Source organism: Suricata suricatta, chromosome 12 (assembly GCF_006229205.1).
Source record: "Suricata suricatta isolate VVHF042 chromosome 12, meerkat_22Aug2017_6uvM2_HiC, whole genome shotgun sequence".
Lineage (NCBI taxonomy): Eukaryota > Metazoa > Chordata > Mammalia > Carnivora > Herpestidae > Suricata > Suricata suricatta.
The window spans coordinates 94,900,588-94,911,597 of NC_043711.1; the positions used below are offsets into that span (position 1 = coordinate 94,900,588).

The 11,010-nt window shown below is 49.0% G+C and overlaps 1 long non-coding RNA gene across 4 annotated transcripts; it reads left to right on the forward strand.

The window, feature by feature from the left end:
• The first annotated feature begins 726 nt into the window (after nt 1-726).
• On the forward strand, nt 727-6,580 carry LOC115275026. Of its 4 annotated transcripts, none has more exons than XR_003901368.1 (4): nt 727-804; nt 886-1,119; nt 4,861-4,956; nt 6,052-6,580. It is a non-coding gene; the product is annotated as an uncharacterized LOC115275026 (long non-coding RNA). The 4 variants fall into 4 exon arrangements; XR_003901367.1 differs by adding an exon at nt 2,302-2,365 and having other exon boundaries at nt 766-1,119; XR_003901369.1 differs by having other exon boundaries at nt 770-799.
• The last annotated feature ends 4,430 nt before the right edge of the window (nt 6,581-11,010 follow it).

Consider the following 11,010-nt stretch of genomic DNA (forward strand, 5'->3'; position numbering starts at 1 on the left):
CTCCGAGGCTGGGGGCGCGGGCGAACGCTGGGTGCGCGGGTGGCAGGTCGGCGGTCGGGCGGCGCCTCCTGCTCCACCTCCTCCTGCTCCTGCTCCCGCGGCGGCGGCGGCGGCGGCTGCTGCTGCTGCTGCTGCTTGAGCGAGATCAACAAGTCGGGGCTGAGCTTCGGCTCCGCGCTGGCTGAGATTCTGTCCCGCACTTCGGAGCGCCCGGAGTCAGGCACAGAGGCGGGACGGCGCCACCTGCGGGTCGGAAGCGTCCGCACCGCTTAACTCCTGCCTGCCCGGCCCAGCCTCCAGGTGAAGCTGGGGGCGGGCTGGGGCTGTGGGTGAAGGAGATGCACCTGGCGGTCTGGCCCATCCCACCTGGGCTGCCTTCCCTGGCTGAATCGCAATCCCTCCATCTTTTGTCAGGTCAACAACGTAGGGGTGGGCGCCTTCAATGGCCTAGGCACTAGGAGGAGCGTCTGAGAAACAGCTGTGAGCCAAACACAAACGTTCGGCCGTCATAGAACTGGCTGGAGACAGACAAAAAAACCAAGAAAGTCAAGTAATATGTCAGACAGTGATAAGCGCTGAAGGGATAAGGAAGCAAAGAACAGGGAGGGAGGCCGGGGTGGGGTGGGGGCAGACTGCAATTTTAAATAGCCCTTGCTTTCATGAGCTTCCATGCCAGATGCTAAAATCTAATTCTAGAATGGAATTCTGGATTCTAGTGGAGGAAGATGGACAATGAAATACATCAACAAATAAATATGTGATGTGGCAGCTGGTGGTAACTACTAAGATGAAAAATAAAGTAGGGTGAGAGGAAGAGGAGAGTGAGGGGTCAGCGGGTTTATATAGTCTGGTGATTCATTCATTTATTCATGTTACCTTGGGCAGCTAGTTACGGAGAGCTTTCTGTGTGCCTGGCCCTGTGCCAGGCTCCATAAAGAAGCCATTCTCCCCTGGATCTCCTGTCCAACAGAGGAGACAGAATCCATCAAATAATCTCCAGAAATGAATATAGAACCAAAGGAGTTACCTGAAGAGATGGGCAAGTCTTCCCTAAGGATGCTATAGTTGGGGCGCATGTTTACTATTTATCCTTTTCAACACAAATTTACTGCATGAAAGGTAAGTAGGTTCTAGGGATACACAGTTAGCCCTCTGCTTTGAAAGACAAAAACTGACTAAAGCCATAGGGCTCCTTCTCCTCTCTGGCTTTTTCCTTCATTTCTAAAATGAAGGGGTTCATTTCCGTAGTATTGTGCATTATATTACTATATTTTTCAAATTTGTTTACTTCTCATCACCCCTATCATCATGATCCTTGTCCAAGGTGTCATTATTTTGTGGGCAGAGGCCAGGGATGCTGCTAAATATCCTCCAGGTGCATAGGATGGACGGACACCCACAATAGATGATTCTCCAGCTCTGAATGTCAATAGTGCCAAGGTTGAGAAACCCTAGATTAATTTAATAGAAGGCAAAGGTATTCGCTGGTCTGGAAATACTATTCTCCCAACCAATAATTAGTGAGCACCTACTATATGCCAAACACTACTCTAGATGCTGGAGACACAGTGAGAAGAATAAAACAGGCAGTCCCTATGTTCATGGACTTATATTCTCGTGGGGAATACAGTTAATAAAACAAGCTAAATAAATAAACCAGATCCCTTGGATTGTGATAAATGCCATGAAGAAAAGTAAACAAGAGGAAGTTATAGAGCATTTCTGAGAGAGGTGCCGGCAACTTTAGATAGAGTGGTTGGTCAGTCAAGGAAGACTTCCCAGAGGAGGTGATATATCTAAGCTGAGCACCTGAGGTCAGGGACAAGACAACCATGTGAAGTTCTGAAGAAGGCAGGACAGGCATGGGAATGAAAGAGAGCAAAGGCCCTAAGGTGGAAATGACCTTGGGAAGGGAAGTTAGAGAGGTGGACGGGTCATGCAGAGCCTTGTTGGGATTTTATTCTTGAGTTTAAGGGAAAAGTTTGAGTTTTTCTTTTTTTTTTTAATGTTTTGTTTATTTTTGATACAGAGACAGAACATGAGAGGGGGAGGGGCAGAGAGAGAAGGAGACACAGAACCGAAAGCAGGCTCCAGGCTCTGAACTAGCTGTCAGCACAGAGCCTGACGCAGGGCTCGAACCCATGAACGTGAGATCTGACCTGAGCCGAAGTCAGAGGCTTAACCGACTGTGCCACCCAGGTGCCCCAGTTTGAGTTTTTCTTAATCCTGATGGGCAGCCATGAGGACTTTTGAGCAGGGAAGTCCCGTGTGCTGATATATTTTTTGAACTGACTTTTCCAGACGCTGTGTGCATAATGAAGTGTTGGGAGACAAAGGCGGCAGGAAGACTCCTCGTGAGGCATCTGTAATTGTCCAGGCCAGAGGGGATGCGGCTCGGGCTGGGATGGCAGTATAGACGACGAGGCAATTTCACAGCCACAAGGGTCTGACCGGGGGATTCTTCTCCAAGCCCAAGGCCAGTGCTAGGCATTCCGTGTCATTCAGATTCTTCCCTCTGGGTGGCCCATTTCCTGCAAAGTTTGGTTCCGGATTTAGATAAAGAACATCTAGACACGCCTGGATCTTGGAACTGCAGATAGTTGAAAAGCTTTGTCTCTGTTTCCTCAGGCTCTGCGCTGTACCCAGTTTAGAATTTTTATTTTCTGAATGAAGACTGTAACTATTTGGAAACATCTGGCCTTCGTTTCCTAGAATTTTCTGCCATCATAAGAGGAGAGACTATCTAGAAATAAAGCTAATTCAGGGGAAAGAAGGCTCAGAGATTGAGATACTGAGTCCTGACAATATCATTAGAATTTCTGAATCCAGCCATGCCTGAAGGCACTACTCCTGGATTTTTTTCCCAGCTGTGTGAGCTAGTAAATGTTCCCTTCTTTACCTAAGCCAGATTGAGTCATGATAGTTTCCTTTATGTCCCAAAGAGTCCAACTGATACAATTCTTTCTCCACAAACCAAAAGTTTATCATCGCCTTATAATGTACTTATAAGAAACAGGGGGAAAGAAAATGAACCTACAGGACACAGGGCAAAAAGAATAATAAAATTCAGAATGTTTTCCAGAGAAGGGGTGCCCATGGTAAGAGTTTGAGTACAACCATGTCATTTTACAGCTCGTCAAGGGGAACAGCATCCCAAAGGTCAAACCCAGAGAGTGGGCAGCTGAGTCCCAGCACCAGCTCACAAACTCGATCTGCTCATGTCCTCTTGGCAGACTTCCTCCTAGAAGGTGTTGAGATTTTCACCTGAGGCTGAATGATATCAAATCAGCCCAATTCATCCCTGTCAATACAGATGAACCCCCTGTAAACTGTGGCAGCAAGAGATGTATTCACTTGAAGTCAGTTTTTCCTTCTTAAAATCCGTAATAAGAGCCATCACTTATTTATAATCCCACTGAGTGTCCTCAGGTTTCTTGGCACTTCTGGGCACCAAGCAAGACTAATTTAGTCCCCTTCCCCTCTTCCCACAGACCCCTGGAAGGGAGCATTTGTTTTATGAGGGTAGTTATGGGGACACCCAAAGGCGCAAGGGAAATCATTGACACCTCTGAGTAGATGTCACTCGGACAACTGCTCTTTGCTGTGGCCTTGCCCAAACTTCCAGCAGCCCCAGGGAATTTTCCATCAGTTTGGAATCCAGTCTTCTTGCCTGTTTCTCTTTTGTCACACCCAATAATAATAACCATACTCATGAGTAAAATAGGGCTAATGGGAGAATCTACCTCTCAGAGTTGCTGGGGGGACTAAGGAGATAATGTATATGAAGTGCTTGGTACCATGACTAACACGGAAGTACACATTAATAGAAGGGTACTGCTAACAACTGTAAAAGAGCAGCTAACATTGAGCAGTTACGATATACCAGGCATTATGCTAAATGCTTTGGATGCATCCAACCTCATTTAAGATTTTTTTCTAGCTCTCTCACCCTCTGACTGAATATTCTAATATAAATACCTATTAGCTGTCTTGTGTGACCAGATGTCTGGTTCTAGCTCCTACTCTATGCTAGCCTGATGGCCTTTATCAAGGCCTGAGTTTCCTGACCCAGGTTCCTGGTGAATGGGTGAGTCTGGATTTCTTACCAACACAAACATCTACTCATTCTTCTTCCATCTTCTGTCTACCACCTACCCATCAACTCAGCACTTCATTCAACCATCCATATACTATCCAACCATATAGCCACCAGACTATCCAACTACACACCCAACCATTTATCTACCCATCCATCTATCGATCCATGTACTCACACACTCACACATCTATCTTTCTTTCTATTCATTCACATATTCTATTCACTACCCATCTTTCTACCCATTCATTCACCCACCAACCATTTCTCCACCCATCTACCTATTCATTCATTTACCCATTCACCCACCCACCCATCTACCCATATACCCAATTACTTACCCACCTATTCACACATCCACAGATCTATCCACCCACTCATGCATCTACCTACTTACTCATTCATCCCCCCCAACGTGATCATCCGTCCCAAATATCCATCCATCCTCCACCCACCCACTCACTTTGCCATCCCCACTCATCTACTACCTAACATTTTAAAGTGTTTATTACATGTAATGTTCTCTGCTAAGCCCTGGCTCCCTCCCTGTGGCCTGCCCCCCCCCCCCCGCCAAGAGGGTCACACAGAGGGAGATAAGTAAACCTGCACATAATCCATTGAACTCCTTTGTGGCCTGGACTTTGCCAAAGCCACAGACTCTCAGGGTCTGTGGCCAAACAATGATGAAATACAGGGCATGGATGGACTGAGCCGCGGGCTTCCAGCAAAGCAATTAAAGATAAACTAATATCTCTTCCCTGCAGATAGCCTGGGAATTCCAAGATGTGATGGAAAAGGAGCAAGTCAGCAAAAGGAGGAAATCAAAGCTACAGAGATCAAGAGCTAATGAACTGATTCTCGTAAGATAACATTTCTTTGACATCCAGATCTCCTGCCCTTTGGGGACTGATGTCTCTTATCTCCTTTCCACTGCCCTGTCCACCCCCTCCCAGTCTTCTCTGCCTCCTCTCTGATCTCCCCCCCACGCCAGTTGTATCCTTCCTCTCACCCAACCTCCCCCCAGCTACCAGGGTAGACCTTGAAAGACAGAGTCTGACCATGTCACTCTTCTGCTTATAAACCTTCATGACTCTTCACGGTCCAAGGTAAAGGACAAACTCTCCCACAATGAGGAAAAGGCCATTTGTTCACTCGGCGCATATTTCTTGAGCACCTACTATGTGATGAACTTTTGCTGCATGCTGGGAATGCAGAAGCAGTGAAGCCAAGCCTGGAGCTCACATTCAAATGAGAGACATAAACAGAGACATTTAAAAATAATCTAATATTGATCATCGCTGAGTAGGAAATGAGAAAAGCATGAACCATGGGAAGGAGGGGGTGGTGATGCTGCAGATGGGTGGTACACCAGAGTAATCAGTAAGCCATAAAAGAGCAGGGGGAAGGCATTCCAAACTAAAGGTAGAAGGGAGAGCAGATACAAAGGCCCTGGGGCAGGAGGGAGGGTTGAAGGAGATATAAGATGGTGGATGTGGCCAGAGCAGAGTTTGTGAGGGTAAGAGTGGTCCAAGAAGAAGTAGGAGAGAAAAACAGAATGAGAAAAATCATGTAGGCGAGGGCTGTGGGGAGGTATTTGGATTTTATGTCAAGAGTGTTACAAAGTCTTAATCAGGGAGTAGCTGATTTGATTTTTATCTTCAGAATGTAAAAGACGGTTTTTAATGACTTCTGAGATTCAATTTCTGCTGTGGCAGAGGGAGGGAGACTGCTGGCCTCTCTGACACAGGGCGGATCCTAGATGGCCCCTGCCTATCACCCTCTTCCATAGAGATGGGGACGCAACTGGTGGCCTTTGGGGTTTGGGGAGAGCGTTGCCAGAACTGTGGTATTTCATCTTTCTTACAAAGGCGGGGTGCTTCTCCCCCCCCCCACCAACTTGGGGATTGCAGGACATAGAAACTTGCATTTGACCCTTGCCCTGTCTGCTTTTCCAGCTTCAGCACCCACTACCCCAACCCCACATTTCAGGCAAAGACTTTCCAACCACTGGCCCAGTAGAAGCTGCTTCTCAAAGATGCCCCCCCATGAACCTGCCTCTCTAGGCACACCTTGCCTGGCTCCAGTCCACACGGACTCTGGGCTTGGCCTGTGACTCGTATTTGCCAGCAGAATATGACAGAAGGGATGCCGTTTCCAAACACAAGCCCTAAAGGTCTGACAGCATGCACTTTGGTGCTTTTGAGAACTCTGAGCCATAAGCAGGCAGCCCCGATTCCCCGCTGGAGAGGCGCCGTGGAGAGTGAGAAGCCCTGAGCCTACCTGAGAAGGGAGCAGCTCAGCCCTCCCAACACCTCAGCGGAGCACAGCCTGGCAGCGGTCCCTGCCAAGTCACCATGTCACAGCCCCACCCGCCATCTGACTGCAGTTACTTGTGAGACCCCAAGTGAGACCAGCAGAACCACCCGCTAAGCCCCAGCCAACCCATAAATCCATGAGAAATAATAAAACAATCTCATTTATTTATTTAATTTGGTAATCTCTACACCCAACATGGGGCTCGAACTCACAACCCTGAGATCAAGAGCTACATGTTCTTCCGACTGTGCCAGCCAGGTGCCCCTGACACAGTTTCATTTCATTTCATTTCATTTTTTAATTTTTTAATGCTTTTTATTTATTTTTGAGAGACAGAGAGAGATAGTATGAGCAGGGGAGGGCAGAGAGAGAGGGAGACACAGAATCTGAAGCAGGTTACAGCCTCTGAGCTGTCAGCACAGAGCCCGACGCAGGGCTCGAACCCACGAATGGTGAGATCATGACCTGAGCTGAAGCTGGACACTTAACTGACTGAGCCCCCCAGGCGCCCCCAAAGTTTCATTTTAAATCCATGTTGGGGTTGTTACATGGCAACAGATAAGTGATAGACACAGGACTTTGTTCACTGTGTTTCTGCTCGCCCAATCCAGCCATCGCTTTTCCCACATGGTGGGCTCCTAGCCACCTTCCAAAGTCCAGGTTTGGTGTCACTTTCCCTCCTCCTCATGATCTGGATTAGTTTCCCTTTCCCCTGGGAAAGTCCATCATGAGGCTAACTTACTCACTTTTTTCTATCTCTTCCACTGGCTGTGGAATGACTGTATGAGCGCATCTACTGCTCACAAAACCCGATGTCATTATTACCCATCATCCCTATTTCGCAGGTGAAGGAACTGGACCACAGAGAGATGACCCAGACCACCCTGGTATTGGGCAGCTCAGCAGAGAGTCCCACCCAGGCAGAGCCTGCGCTCTTAACCGCTGTGGCATGTGGTCCCTAAGTAGAGCCTAGACAGTGACGACATTGATTATTCCATTTAACACAAAGTCCAGAAGTAGGCGATGCCAGGGTCTATCACAGCATAGCTCAGAGACCTCAGGATTCTTGTTTTTCTCCGAGATTCCCTTATCTTCATGATCACAAGACGGCTGCCATGGCCACGCCATGGGAACCCCAGGAGGAGGAGGAAGTAGGAACCTCTCCCACATTCTGAAGCTCCCCACAGACTTTCCTGATCATCTCATTGGCCTGTACTGGGTCACATGACAGCTGCTGGCCCAATCACGGACTAAAGGGGCCTGATGCCTGTATTTGGCTCAGCCTGATCTTGATTTGGAGGTTGGACCCCGTTTTCTCTGCACACATGGCTCCCTGATACGTGAAGGGAACCAGGGTTCTTTTCACAGGGACATTTGGGGTTTGGCCCTTGGCCAATCAGTATTTCCCCTCCGTGGTCAGCCCTCAGGACCCCTGAAGTAGAGCCATACAGACAGCTGTCCTTCACAAGGACCCACATGCCCCACGGGCTGCCTTCTGAGGTCTGCCTATGTGGGGACACCTGTCTTGTCTCTCCCGGGCCACACAAGCCACACTGAGGTCCTAGGGGAGCTCCCAGGGCAAGCGGACAGCACGCTACCTACTCTCCCCACTCGGCACTGCCCCCCCCCCCACAGACGCTGGAGTGACCAGAAGTGCCTGGTGATGGTGTGGCTGCCACTCCACCTGTGGTGTCCTGAATCTGCATGAAAGGGAAAGAAATGTGTGTTGAATGTCAACATTTTGTGTGTAAAATGTTGCTATCTTACTTGAAAGGTCTATCAGAGCCAAGTTCACCCCCAGTGAATCTGCCTCCAAGCCCTCTCGAGGACAAGGAACCTGATATGAGGGACATTGGCCTCCAGAAATTACTGTGTGTGTGTGTTTTGAGAGACAGAGAGAGACAGTGTGAGCAGGGGAGGGTCAGAGAGAGAGGAAGACACAGATCTGAAGCGGGCTCCAGTCTCTGAGCTGTCAGCACAGAGCCCGACACTGGGCCCGAACCCATGAACTGTGAGATCATGACCTGAGCTGAAGCCGGACGCTCAACTGACTGAGCCGCCCAGGCGCCCCCAGAAATTACTTTTTACTCAAAGATTTGAGAGAAAAAAGTCAATTTTTTTAAATGTTTTTTATTTATTTTTGAGAGAAAGAGAGAGACAGCGTGAGGAGGGTAGAAGCAGAGAGAGGGAGACACAGAATCTGAAGCAGCTCCAGGCTCTGAGCTGGCAGCACAGAGCACGAAGCGGGGCTCAAACCCACCAACTGCAAGATTATGACCTGAGCCGAAGTCAGAGGGCAGGTGCCCTCAATCTTCTCTTTTTTTATCTTTCCCAGATCTAACTCATTTCCCCTCTTCTTTATTATATTAGGACAAGTGCATAGATTATGGTGAAGGAGAGCAAACCTCCAGTGAATTTTTAAGAGATTTTTTCCTGCTTGTCTTGCTTTGGGTTATGAGCCCCTTCCCCAAGGCCTTTATGGGCACCCGGCTCTTTTCTGCCATCAGGAGGATTGTTGATAGAAAGATCCAGAACACGGTCTCAGGAGGCAGAGAGGCCTACACTCAACTCTCTACTGGCTACTAATTGCCCATGTGATCTTTCTTGGGCATGCCCCTTCCCCTCTCTGACAGCCGGTTTCTTCATCGACAAAAACGGAGACGATAATGGATGGAGGCATGACTTGGTTCTAAAGGTCGGGTCCCAGAGCCGGCGCACAGTAGGTGCTCTGTGCTCTCTTCCCAGAAACCAACCTTGCCGTTCTGGTCATGGCCAACTCTCCACCTAAATCACACTCAGAGGCAGTTCGACAAACAAGGATGATTTAATACATTTCAGCACATTTCCGTTCAACAGCATATGAAAACAGAACTCTTTATTACAACAGCAAGGCGTAATAATCACTGCTACTCCCGAAACACGGGGTTCATTAAAAAACAAAAGCAAAACCAGAACACGTCGAAACCAATGACTTGGCAAGACACTTCAATTCCCAGAGCCTGTTTCTCCATCTGGAGAATGGTAGGTGGGGTGTCCCCAGCTCACTGTGGGCAGGGCTGGCTGGTGGCTCAGACACACACACTGCCCCCTTCACCTCCTTCACGGTCAAGGATCAAGTCTCGGGTGACGCTGGTCTGGCTCTAATGCCCCTTGAAGGCTTCCCCGTCTCGTTTTGTGACAGAGAAGAGACAGACCCGAGTCTCTGAACCTTGGCGACGCGGCACGGAGGCCCTCCCCACCTGGCACATTTATATTTCACAGCCACTTTCTATTTTTGGCAGCAAGAGATACATATTGTCCGTTACTGGCAGCGATGGAATAAAGTTCCCTTTTAAAGCAAATTTTAGTGTAAAAAATGAGTGTTTAAAGGAAAATATCTGGTAAACAACAATACAAAATATAGCAAAAAAAATGACAGTGGGAAGAAAACACTTCATTAGGTCAACCTAAGAGCATTTAAAAAAGTGTTTATTTTGAGAGAGGGAGAGGGAGTGTGTGTGAGTGGGGGAGGGGCAGGGACAGAGGGGGACAGAGGATCCGAAGCGGGCTCTGCGCTGATGCGGGGATTGAACCCACGAACTGTAAGATCATGACCTATACCGAAGCTGGACACTTAACCGACTGAGCCACTCAGGTGGCCCAACCTAAGAGCTTTTCTAACATGTGTCCTGCAAGTTTGTGATTCTAAAGCAAAGTCTGAAGAAAGACAATGATGTCCGGGTACCTTCCTAACTGACCTGTAGCAAGGAGCACGCACACACTCGTCTCTCCCTCTTTTCTCCATACCTTATATTTATATTGACCTTTTCTTAAAGAAGAAAAGGGAAAAAAGGGAAGAAGAATAAAGATTAAAACAGAGGAGTGAAAGCATCATCTCTCAAGCTCTACTCCGACATCTCTGGTGCCGGCTGGGGCTACCTGGTGGGAGAAGCACCTCTTCCAAATGACTAGAGCTCCGAGGAGGTGCCAACTTTAAAAGGAATCGGCCTTTTGGGGACACAGGTGAGAATCTGGCCCCGGTGACCAAGTGACCAAGCAGCCCTGATCTGCGGGGAGTCCTAGGGGTTTTCCCCCAGCGCACCGGGGTGCAGCCCCGAACAGGAGATCTTGCTGCAGCTAGATCCCAGCCCTCTTGCTTCCCTTCCAAGCCAGGAGGAGGCAGCTACAGTTGCCATGGAAACCGGCTCCGTCCTCCCACAGAAGGCTGCCAGCCCTGATTTCCTGCGGAATTAAGAAGCAGGTGGCAGCGGGGGTCACCCAGGCGTGAAGATGGGTTTCCCTGGGGGTACCCTGCCTCCTGCCAATCACAGCACCTGTCTGGGAATCCTGGGGGTGCCTGGAGGCTGAGGGCCAGGGTAAGCCCCCAAGCCCCTGGACTGTCTGGAGACCTCAGAGCCTCTTCTCCCTTTAGCCAGAGCTACAGAAACCAAGCTGCAAGCACATATGTGCATCTTGTGTCTCGTGAGGTGCGGCCACCCAGAGGTGCCCCTGGCTCTGTCAGCCCTCTGATGCCCCTCCACCACCACCTTGAGCCCTGGGAACACAGAGCCACCCACCTAGCACTTGCTCCTGGGACAAGAATTCTGCCAAATCCTACC